The 12,758-nt window shown below is 41.9% G+C and overlaps 2 long non-coding RNA genes across 2 annotated transcripts in view; both read left to right on the forward strand.

The window, feature by feature from the left end:
• The window catches only part of LOC146502159 (uncharacterized), a 125,966-nt gene that overhangs the window by 81,561 nt on the left and 31,647 nt on the right, over window positions 1-12,758 (forward strand). The gene's annotated exons all lie outside the window — the stretch shown is intronic.
• Window positions 8,167-11,510, forward strand: LOC146502166 (uncharacterized). The gene is made up of 2 exons (XR_014869443.1): window positions 8,167-10,805; window positions 10,909-11,510. It is a non-coding gene; the product is annotated as an uncharacterized LOC146502166 (long non-coding RNA).

Genomic DNA, 12,758 nt, shown 5'->3' on the forward strand with positions numbered 1-12,758 from the left:
CAAAAAAAAACAAACAAACAAAAAAAAACAACTATATATTAACTATTATTAATTAATATTAACTATGAACTCTTTGCCATAAATGATAAACTAGAAAAAGATTTCTGTAACATTCCTGTTAAATCAGAAATAAGATATTTGGAAATTCATCTCACAAAGGACCAAAAAGTAAACCGGTCGTTGAACGTGGAGAAGAAACTAAAAGAATTCAAGACTTCTGGGTCTTGAATAGTTCTGGGTCATTTTGACCCAGAACCGTGACAAAAGCCCAGAGTTCAGTTTGGTATTCTATGTTTCTGTTATTCTTAGTGAGGGATTAGTCCTTGGGTTGTCTCGTGTTTAGTATAGGTTCAGTGTCAAGTCTGCGTCTGTTTCCTGTTTTCTTGTAAAGGGTCGTCTCATGTCAGTAGCTGTGTCCCAAAACGTTGGCTGTATCCTTCGGAGGACCCGGCCTTTGCGGTCTACGTGGGCCGGGTCCTTCAAAAACCTTCTACTCTCCCGGAGTACTCAAAGCGCTCTATACAACATGCCTCATTCACCCAATCACACCCATTCTCACAAGCACTTTATCTACACTTAGTGCTTTCTAAGTACATTCACACACATTCATACTCCGATGGATGCATCGGAGAGCAAGTTGGGGTTAGTATCTTGCCCAAGGATACTTGACGTGCAGGAGCCAGGGATTGAACCACCAACCTTCCGATCAGTAGGTGACCAGCTCTACCTCCTGAGTGGAGTTTAATAAACTCGGCCGTCTGCTCCTTGCTATCTAAAACATAACAGGACACTGGCGTAAATTCTTGACCGTCTCACACTTCTGTTTAATCAGTTTTCTGTTTAACGTTTATTCAGCTGTGTGAAAATCCTGGAGGAACCCACTCGGTGAATTAATATAGTTTTATTTAATATAATAATCTAATAACTTTGATCTCAGCCAAACCGATTTACTCCGGAACAAATAAAACACCGAAAAAAGGCAAACAATTACATTTTTAAGTTATCCGAGTGACTTATATCATGTTTAACCTGAGTAGCGAAAGAGTGGGGATCTGAAAACGATGAAGCCGGGAGTCCGCTGCTCTCTGGAGTGACCATTGAACCCCCCCGGCTTGCTATCGAGCTGGTGGGTAACAGACGTCTCCGAAAACGTCGGCACACTTTTGCAAATATGCAGTGTCTTGATAAACCAAGCAGATATTTGTAATTAACAAAGCTACTTTCTCGCCTTAAAATATGTTAAAAGTTTATTTTGTGGCCCAGAAAGATTAATAAGGCTAATTTTAAAACTTAGTAGCGGCCGCCATTGTTGGCAGCTGAAATTTGGCTGGGCCGCGCTATGAATTCTGGGATATGGTGGGCCACGAAGGACACACCCGACCCATCCTTCAAATTCGGGGAAATGAAGGATGCATTTGTCGGCCGCATTTGAAGGAGTCGACGAATTGGGACAGCCTTCGTCGACTGGCTGCAGTGTTGGGGAGTAACGGAATACATGTACCGCCGTTATGTATTTAAAATACAAAATATGAGTAACTGTATTCCGTTGCAGTTACCGTTTAAATAGGTGGTATTTAGAATACAGTTACTTTGTTGAAATAAATGGATTACACGGCGGTACTTTCCCGTTTCATATTGTTGTGGGTCAGGACTGTTTGGGTTTTGTTTGACAGCTACGTTCTGTTGTTCCAGGTGGCACGGTTACAGTTGCCATGGTTACAGGGTGACGCTCTCTCTCTGCGTTTTTCCTGGGTGAGAGAGCGCCTTTTTGTTGTTGTTGTTGTGCTAAGCTAATAGGCAGAATGCTACAGGTATAGCTCTAAAGAATGTAGCCTCATGGGCAGTGTAGTCTGTGCTGCTGGGAGAATGGACTGCCATACCTGTTATGTGTCTGTGAGCATGAGGAGGGAGAAAAAGGCGAGTGGAAAAGTACGTGCTGTCATCGAGCAAAAACGGGAGCTGGAAGCATGTAAATATAATAACCACTGCAGCCAAGAAGAGTGCCTGACGAGCCCAGTTGTAAGTACGCTATTAAGACTCGACTGTACGCTGTTTTCCTCTGAAATAATAAGTTCCGTTGGAGCAGCCTTTCAACGCCTCTCTCTGTCTCTCGCTAGCAAAGTTGACCCACACAACAAAGTAAAGCTATTTTTCGGCTATGAGCCCGACACGGAACCCAACGTATTAGTCAGAGGTCCCTTTACTACGGTTCGGAGCCGCGGACCTTCAGTAACAGTAATAAATCACAGCAATAGTACATTCACGTAGCTGTAAAAAGCATGATAATATATTAAGTAATCCAAAGTATTCAGAATACATTTCTCTCATTGAGTAACGTAACGGAATACGTTACAGAATACATTTTGGGATATGTATTTTGTAATCTGTAATGGAATACATTTTAAAAGTAACCTTCCCAACACTGCCTGGCTGTGACGTAATCGGCCTTCAAATGCAGCCTCTGGAGGATGCAGCCAACGTTTTGAGACACAGCTATTGTGTCTAGCTTTGCTCCTCGTGTCTCGTTAGCCCAAACCCTCCCAGCTGTGTCTCCCTCCTGTTTCTCTTTCCCTGATTACTTCCCTGTGTATATAGGCCCTGTGTTTTCCTGTGCTCTCTGTCGCGTCGTACCCTCAACTTGCTGTGTGTTTGTTATGTCCGGTCCTCAGCGTCTTGTTTTTGCATTGCTTTTTGTGAGTTTTATTTTATGAGCAGTTTGTCCAGCAATAAAGCTGCGTTTTCAGTTTAAATCCCGTCTCCAAGAGTCCTGCATTTTGGATCCACCACTTCTGCCTGCCTGCACACAACACAACATGACAGCTTTAGAGCAATTTATCAATTTAGGGAGAATTTATCTAACAAAAATGGAAAGTTTACCGAGATGTATCAATTCAACGCACACTAATGTCATTCCACATAAATGAACAAAAGCTAATCAAATAAACTTTAATTTTATCTGGAGAAATAAACCTCACTACATGAAAAAGAAACATTTGATCCAATATACTAAAAATGGACTGAAAGCTGTTGACTTTGACCTCCTTAAAAATAAACTGTTATGTATTTAGTAAAATCAGTTTATATTTTTGTGGTACTACTTTCTGTGTAAAGTAGAGAATACCAAGTGTGGTGTTTGTGTGCATTGATAGGCCTGTGCCTTTCCACAACATGGTTAATAAAGTAAGTTACTAACAACCAAACGGGTGTTGTTACTTTACCAGTTAAGTTATAAGAGAGAACATAACAGACTGGCGACGAGGATTAAAACGGATCTCCGATGTGCACTGGACGACAGGAGGGGGAAATCCTTGTGAAAGTGGCCAAAAGACAAAAAAGGTTACGGCAAAAAGAACTAAGCATCTGTGTGGATGCTAACTCACTCGCCTGGCTAGTGCGCTGCAGAGAGGACGTGAGTAACATCAATTCTTTTAAGTGAAGGATGCTTATGAAAATACTGAGAAAATGTCAGGAGGCGTTGGACAAATGGACGTTTTTGATAATGGCACAGAGGATTGAACAACATATGTGGAGAGAGCTGAACAATATTGTCTGGCTAACAAAATAGAGGTTGAGAGGAAAGTTGCTGTGTTACTGAGTGTGATGGGAGTGAAAACATACAACTTGTTGTGCAGCCTAAAAGAAAAACTAAATCTGGAAAAGAGACCGAAAGCTGCATGAAGTAACTGAGAAAGACTCAAATGATTCTCAGGAGGATTTGGCATGCCTGGAGCTGTACACAATGCAAGAGAAAGATAATGATGCAATATGGCTCACACCAAAAATACACGAGGTTGAGTTACAGATGGAACTGGACACTGGGACTGCCCTCTCACTGATCTTATATGAAGATTAGAGACAAAGTCCCCAATCTGAAACTGAAACACACCTCAGTGAAACTGAAAACATACACAGGTGAAAGAATAACTCTGGGAAAAGTGAAAGTGGAATATGAGAAAAATAAATGCAACCTGGAACTTTGTTCTGAAAAATGGAGGTGTGGCATTATTTGGGTGTGACTGGTTGAAACACATCCACCTCAACTGGAAAGAAATGAAGTCAATGAAACTCGAACGAGGCCTGAGTGCACATTCTGTGGATGAAAGACTGAAACAGAAACTTAATAACCATGCCCAGGTGTTCAAAGATGGAATCAGCACCCTGAAAAATATTAAAGCACAGATCATACTGGAGGACAATGCAAAACCAAGATTTCACAAGGCACGTCCTGTACATTATGCTTTACGCCCCAAAGTCGAAGCAGAGCGCCAACGCTTGGAAGAGCAAGGAATACTCACCAAGGTGGAATGGTCAGATTGGGCTACACCAATAGTATCAGTAAGCAAGAAAGCAAGTGACAGTGTGCAGATCTGTGGTGATTTTAAGGTTTCAGTAAACCCAGTTCTCCGCATAGATGAATGAATGAATGAATGCTTTATTGGCCATATGCAGGTTGCCCCGCAGAGGAATAGGACCCCCCCCCCCCCCCCCGACTTACACACAACAAAGACATAACATGATCAGTACCCACTTCCACGGATAGAAGAACTATTCGTAGCAGTCGCAGGTGGCAAACACTTTTCAAAAGTTGACCTTGCCCAGGCTTATCTCCAGTTGGAAGTAGAAGAGACATCCACATAATGTCTGGTGATAAACACTCACAAAGGCCTATATCAGTACAACAGACTGGTATTTAGTATCGCCAGTGCCCCAGCAGTATGGCAACGTGCCATGGATCAGGTCCTACAAGGCATTCCAGGAACACAGTGTTTTCTGGATGACATAATTGTCACTGGTGTTGATGAGTAGACTCATCTGGCAAACCTAACAGCAGTCCTGGCCAGGCTAGAAAAATATGGATTGAGAGGAAACAAAAACCAATGTGAGTTCTTCAAGGATGCCATTGAGTATTGTGGACACAAGATCGACAGACATGGACTCCACAAAACCGAGGACAAATTTGAAGCAGTCCTGAAGGCATCAGAACCTAAAAATGTGAGTCATCTACGTTCATTCTTGGGCTTAATTAATTATTACCACAAGTTTCTACCAAACCGTTCAACAGTCCTGCACCCGCTGAACTCTCTGCTGCAACAAAATGTCAAATGGAAATGGACAAAAAACTGTGAAGAGGCATTTAATGGCGCTAAGCAGCTCATTACATCAGAGGAGGTTCTGACACACTTTGACCCCAATCTACCACTTTGCCTCGCCTGTGATGCCTCACCATATGGCATTTGTGCCGTGCTATCTCACAAAATGCCTGATGGATCAGAACGACTAGTTGCCTTTGCCTCAAGGTCCCTAAATGCAGCCGAGCGCAACTATACGCAGATAGACAGAGAAGCACTAAGTCTAGTGTGGGGAGTGAAGAAGTTTAATCAGTATTTATATGAACGACACTTCACCTTGATCACAGACCACTGACCGCCGGTTTTCATCTTTAACCCTCAGAAAGGTATTCCAACCATGGCTTGCGCACGCTTGCATCGATGGGCTTTGTTCCTGGGTGCACACACCTACACCACTAAGTTCAAAGGGACAAAGCTACATGGAAATGCAGATGGAATTTCACGTCTTCCATACATGCAACCCACTGAAGAAAGGACTAATCCAACTACTGTGTTTCACGTTACACAAATGGAACCCCTACCTGTAGGGATGCACCGATACCGGTATCGGGTATCGGCCCTCGATACCACATTTTCTAAAGTACTCGTACTCGTTAAAAGTCCCCCAATACCGGGGACCGATACCACGGTCTGAGACCTGTCTATGTTTGAGCGGCATGTAAGGGGTTAATCACAGGCCCCGAGTGCCTGCCCCCAGGCCCCGGCTGCAGCTCAGAGCCGAGAGAAGGGCAGGTGAGATAAGTCAGCCGTGTGGAACTATTTCAAAGTGAACGAAGACGCGAAAACAAAGGCGGACTGCAAATTGTGCTCAGCGAAATTGTCCAGAGGAAGCTCAAAAGGTAGCGCATTTAACACAAGTAATTTAATCAAGCACCAAAATCCCAACACGACAACGAGTACAAAGAGTTTACCCACGCTTATTTACCCATGCTTATTAGCACAGAGGAGCATAGCTGATGCTATAGCAGTGGGACGGAAAATAGTTGGGCATTTTAAACATTCCGCCTTAGCCTACTCCCGCCTCGAGGACATTCAGGGACAGCTCAACCAGCCAATAAAGAAACTGCAGCAGGACGTACAGACGCGCTGGAACAGCACGTATTACATGCTCCAGTCCCTCATTGAGCAAAAGCGAGTGCTGGGCGTGTATGTGTCCGAGCATGAACTCCCTGACTATCTCACCGCTCACCAATGGGCTCTTATGGAGACGACTGTTGCCATCCTCGCCCCCTTTGAGGAACTAACTAAAAAAGTGAGCAGCTACGACGCACTAGCCTCTGATGTCATCCCAGCTGTGACTGTGCTTGTGAGACTTCTAAACAGAGAAACAGACGAACAAATTTAAAATTAAATTTTGTTTTTTCATAATTCTTTATTCTGTAATATGTTGCATACAACATGCTTTTCATTTTAAATAAATGTTCTTAATTCCAAACTAGTCCCTTGTTGTTGTTTTTTTTTAAAGCTGTTACCTGTAAATTTAAATCATGTTTTTATTAAGTACTCTGTATCGGTATCGGCGAGTACTGAAATGCAAGTACTCGTACTCGTTTCCAAAAAAGTGGTATCGGTGCATCCCTACCTACCTGTCACAAGTGCTCAGGTGAAAAGAGAAACGAGCGGAGACACAATCTTGTCCAAAGTATACAATCTTACTGTGAATGGTTGACCATTCTGTAGTGATACTCAGTTCTCTGTGTACTCCACCCGCAAAGACCAACTATCCGTTTGCCAAGGATGTGTCATGTGGGGAACTCGTGTCATCATGAACGGTTCATCCAGTCCTTCAAGCGGTCAATGAAAGCCAGTCGCACAGAGGGGAAGCCGCTACAACAGAAAATTGACAATTTCTTACTGTCTTACAGGAACACCACTCATGCAACAACTGGACACACACCTGCAATGCTCTTCATGGGATGGAATCTGAGATCACGTCTAGATTTGCTGAAACCAGACATTCGCAAGGATGTCCAAGATAAACAGTCTTCCATGGTTGAAGCAACAAGAAACAAAACCAGATTCTTCAATGTTGGACAAAAAGTTCTCACCAGAGACTACAGAGACCCAAGTCAGAAATGGCAGTCTGGCATGGACTGGACTGCTGATATACACCATAAATGTTGGAGCCAAATTAGTCTGGCGTAGACATAGTGATCAGATTCTAGATGCAGAATGTCACGTGGTTCCAGAGCAACCTGAGAGCACATCTACACCTCAAGATTCAGAAGAGTTTGCCTTCGCTTCACCACCTGAGGTTCAGGGTTTACGTGAAACCACCAATGTTCAAACACCTGAACTTTCCACACAGAGCACTATGGACTCTGACTGAAAACTATGTTGATGGTATAAAATGAACAGATGCATCTAGATTTTGTGCCACACCGTTGACATAAGTAGCCCAGGACAGAACCCTGTGCACTCGTTTAGTGACATTTAAAAAGCTGGAAGAGAGACCATTGAGCTGAACGCACTGCTAATGTCCAAAAGAACATTAGAGGACCAGCCAGCTGCTCGGTCTGAAAGGCCTATTTCCAGTAATCTATGACATAAAATGCTGTGGTCAGCAGCTCAGCTCATAAACCAAGGGACTGGCAGCAGCTGCTACTGAGTGTTGCTGGAGTTCCTGTGCTGTTAGATCCTCATCCTCTCCACGCACCTTGGAAGTAGGTGAAGTTGTGCCAGAAGATTTTTTTGTTGTTGTGGTCAACAGTGTCAAAGGCTTTTGATAGATCAATAAAAAGAGCTGCACAGTAGTTCTTTGCATCCAGCGCTTCATAGATGTCTTTGAGAACTTTTATCGAAGCAGTTCCAGTACTGTGCAGTTTCCTAAAACCAGACTGGAAGGGAGATAAAATCATATTTTCATCCAGATAACTTTGAAGTTGATTATTTACCAGCCTTTGAAGAACCTTAGATAAGACACAGAGTTTGGAAATTGGCCTGTAATTATTAACTGTTGAAAAATCACCAGCTTTCAGTGGGGGAGTATAGAGGCACACTTCCACATCTGTGGTAAAGCCTTGGGTGTAGAGAAAGATTAAAAATATAAGACACTGGCTCAGCTATGATATTTGCAGCCAAGTGCAAGAAGGAAGGAGAACGATTGTGAGGACGGGCCGAGTTTCTGGTTTTGGGGCTATTCAAAGCCTTACAAACCTCTTCTACTGTGACAGGTGTAAAGGAAAAGGTATCAGTAACCAGGAACTAAGAGCGGAGTTGTGTGCAAGAGGTTTACCATCAGATACTGTGCTGAACAAAGAACAAGAAGTGTTTGTTAAAGCAACATTTCAGTTTTGTCTGACACAGGAGTGGAGTCGATATTTAAGTGAGGAGGTAGCTCTGAGGAGTCACAGCTGCCAGAGACACTTTATAGTTTGCCAAAACCTCCTACGGTCGTTTGTACTGTCGGTCGTTAAAGTAAAAAATAGTCACATTGGATCTTGATGATGGAGGCAGTAATCCGATTACACAGCTAATGACAACGTAGCCAATCAGCATCAGAGCCAGACTTCCTGCCCAGGCCTGATTTCTCTCATGTAGGAGGTCAGCTGTTATTGAACCAAACCAGGCCTGTCCCGACCTTTCACCCTGACCTGACAAAAAGGGGCGTGTCTGTCCACAAAGTAGATACAACTCTCCTGTAAATATTCCCAAACTGACATTGTCAGCCTGTTTAATACGACCCCAGTTAAAACTGATGCGGAGCTCGGAGCGTGAGATTTTAGTGTTTCTCACAGCACCAACTATGCAGTGATCACTCAGGTCGTTGGCAAAAACTGCAAATGTGGAAAACTTATGCAGCATATTAGTTAAAAAAAAAAAAAAGGTCAATAAGAGAATATTTATCTGGGTGTTTAGGATCAAGGCGTGTGAGGCTTTAAATAATTTGAGTTGGTTTTAAAAACAAGCAACGTGCCTTATTAGCGTGCCTTATTATTAATCATCAGATACAGAAGAAAGCCAGTCCCAATGAAAATCATCCATCTGAAAGACGTCATTAAAATGCATTTCGGATAAAAGCTGAACCAGAGACGGTGATGTGCTGGGGGAAGCAGATGGAGGCTGATAGCAGCCAACAACAGTCAAAGACTGATTTCCAAACAGATCAATAGTTAAGGCCAAGATTTCAAATCGCTGAGGTGCAGATCGAGAGAACAAGACTTGAGCAGCAAGACAGACTTTCACATAAACTTCCAGACCTCCGCCTTTTCTGGGACAGTCTGAGCGCTAAATGTTAAATCCATCAGTTGCTACGTTTTTATCCAGTAAAGATTTGGAAAGTTTCAGAAACATCAATGATACCAGCACTGGTTGAACAGGCCCAGATTCCAATCATATCCATGTTAGGAAGCACACAACGTGATGCGTGTGTAACCCAGACAGTTTTTAACATCTGCTGATGTTTCACATTCAGCCAGAGGCCCAGGGTTAGGTTGGATACCAGACAATAATAAAAGCATCGTTATTAGACTCTAGAGCTCGTATTATAGCTGACACCACATGTAGAGTTTAAGTTCACACAGAGACGATGGCATTTTTCTAAAACCAGCAAACGATAAACAAGAAATGTAGCAAGAGTTTCAGAAGAAGCTGTTTTACAGAGAAATGATTCCCTGAAGACAAAATTATTATTATCATCCTTTATTTCTCCAGGTGAAAATTTAATTGAGATTAAAAATGTTGTTTTCAAGAGAGACGTGGCATCATGGCAGAAAGAGTTAAAAATACATAATAATTCAAACAAATACAAAATAGGAAAAACATCCAACATAAACTTCATAAACTTTCATTAACAGACTTTGAACAATGGACTTCAAACTTCCCCCCAAAACAACAGAAACACATTTGAAGATAATGAATGACATTTATCCCTCTAAAGAATGACTTAGACTATGATTTAATATAAATGAGAACATTTTCATAAATGGATGAAACCAAAGATTTCATCAATCCCTGATTTAGAAACAACAGAACATTTAGTTTGATTGAAGATAAGAATGACGACTGAGTTGGAAGATTGTTTTATGTTTAGTCAAATCTTTCACACATAAAGTCGGATTACAAAATCATCCCCTAAATTTGTTGTTTTATTCAAGGAATTTAAATTATATAGAAAATCTGTGAAATGACTTAAAGAAAACAAACCACAAAAACTATGATACTCTAAACCCCCTGGTTTAGGTCAGCAACCTTTCTGATGACGAGTGCCATCTAAAATTTCCTCAGAAGTCAGTGTGCCATGTGATTGCATTAGCAATAAATTTAATAACGCTCTATATTAACAGTTACACACTATATAGAACCACTTTATAGAATTATATTTGTGCGCAGATGTTGGCAGCTATCAGCGAATAGTTATCAGCTATTTTGAAACAAAAAAAGACTTTTTAATCTATAACAGCAAATGAACTGTACAACAGAAAATACAAATGCTATTTATGGTCTCCTCACAACAATGATAAGAAAAGTAAACTGGGCCAATATGGCATGTTTGTTAATACAGGGACACACATGTTAATGTGATCTCTGGTCTCCCACTCAGAGACACAGGTCTCCAAGTGTCCAGCATTCAGATCTGAAGACACTCTTCATGTGAGAGAAAATCTGCTCACACAGATATGTAGAGCCAAATACTGTCAATAAGGCCTCTGCAATGTTCTGAAGACAGTTAAACTTGTCAGGTAGTGATGTCCAGCAGGTGAAAATGCAGCTCCATGAACACGCACAGCTGTGGATTCCAGCTGTGTTCGTACTTCTGTAAACTTCGACCCCCACAGAGTCGAGCTTTTCAGTTCAATCAGCTGCATTTCGATGTCCTCTGTGTCCAGCCAGTTAATGCGAGACAAATCCAGCTGCTAATTAAAGCTTTCTGGTTTGCACAGAAATGAAAACATTGGTCCATACACCTGAAAGTCCCAAAAACGCATTGTGAATTCCAACTCGAGTATCCGGATGTATCCGTGTATTTACGTGGTGCTGATGCTCCTGAAGCTTTTGAAGTGTCTGAATATGGAACTTTCAACATTGCTTGAAAAAACTGCCAGCAAGCAACGTCCCTCTCACCGGTAGGCTAAGTTATTTTTAGCCAATTACAAGTTGAATCTGGTAGTTGGGGTTGTTAGCTAAGATACCATCATTAAGAAGCGGCACCAAAGCAAATCACTGTTTTTCAATTTACAGTAATGTAATGTCCATATTACAATCAATTACTCTTTTTGATTCAATGGTTACTGTTTACTGTTTTTACTGTTGCCATTTTACAGTTATTAACTGTAATTTTTATGTATATTTCTTACAGTGTGGCCAATCCACCACCTTTCATCGTTTATACTGTTACAAAAATAAAAATTAAAAAAAACATCATCGGCCCATAAAAACAAATCACCATCGGTATGCCCGATGACCAGTCCAGCTATGGTCGTGCCATCAGTTAACCCTTCACGTGCGAGCTGTGACACGCATGCCCAGGGTTGCCGACCCCTGCTCTAAAGCATCTGATTTGGATTCCTGAGAATATATCAAATATATTTTTGTTTTCTTCCCATTTGTGGCTTTAATGTAGTGTTACATCCTGTTTGTTTGCTTCCATCTGTATACAGGTCCTGATTCACTGTTATGTTTCTATTCTTACATTGCTGTGTGATCACTGTTCCCTCTGCTAACTGATTTGACCTTTTGTATCTTACACTGATACTTGTCATATTTGTATCTGCACCTAAAAGATAAAAAGTTTTCCATGCTAAAATACAGCTCCACCTCCTGCAGTTCTCCCTCTGAACCACTAGATGTTTCTGTTATCTAAATGAAGACGTGCAGCACAGCAACCACAGCAGCGCTCAGATCACACGTGTCTTGTTATTATGTATAAAAGCATGAAACAGGTGGGATCAATATTAATGTTGTGGAAATATATGAAAAAGCAACAGAAGAGTCAAAACATTTCGTGTTTCTAGAAAGATCTTTCAGCTCATAGCTGCTCACAGACTGTATTTACAAGTGACAAACTGCATCTCTACAGTACATCTACAGTATATATCAAATATATTCTGTATTCAAATCTATTGAGTGATGTTTGAAAGTCTTTCCAGGTGAGTTCCTCTGTCAGTCACTGCTGGATGAAGCTCTCCTCTCCACCTCCCAGTAACATGGCCCAGTCAGAGCATCTCTACACACAAGCTGCTGCTGCTTCAACCTCTCTGGATCATCAGGACACAGCTCCTCCTCTCTCAGCACACACACCGTCCTGTTTATCATCATCAGCTCCACCTGCAGAGAGAAGAAGGAAGAGCAGAGGAGATAAACGAGTGTTTCCAGAGACTCTTCATCAGCTGTCAGTCAGTGATGCAGCACATCCAGTATAAAGAGCAGCAGGGACTTCAGTGCTGGGACTGTACTAGGACTCATTGTTGCTTCACTTTTTCTAATCTTTGGATTTTTATTGAAGTTGATGAAAATGTTTTTCACTCCTAGTTTGAGTTTGGACTTTCATTCATTAGAAGAACCTTGGTGTGTCCACTCTGAGCTCTGTAGGAACCCCAACAACAAGCCCAACAATCCAGATGGACGGTTCCAGCTGTTAACTGGAGGAATTCCATCCAAACATCTGCTCTCACTAAATTCTTCCTCACC

The sequence above is a fragment of the Neolamprologus multifasciatus genome, chromosome 15 (assembly GCF_963576455.1).
Source record: "Neolamprologus multifasciatus chromosome 15, fNeoMul1.2, whole genome shotgun sequence".
In the NCBI taxonomy this organism is placed as follows: domain Eukaryota; kingdom Metazoa; phylum Chordata; class Actinopteri; order Cichliformes; family Cichlidae; genus Neolamprologus; species Neolamprologus multifasciatus.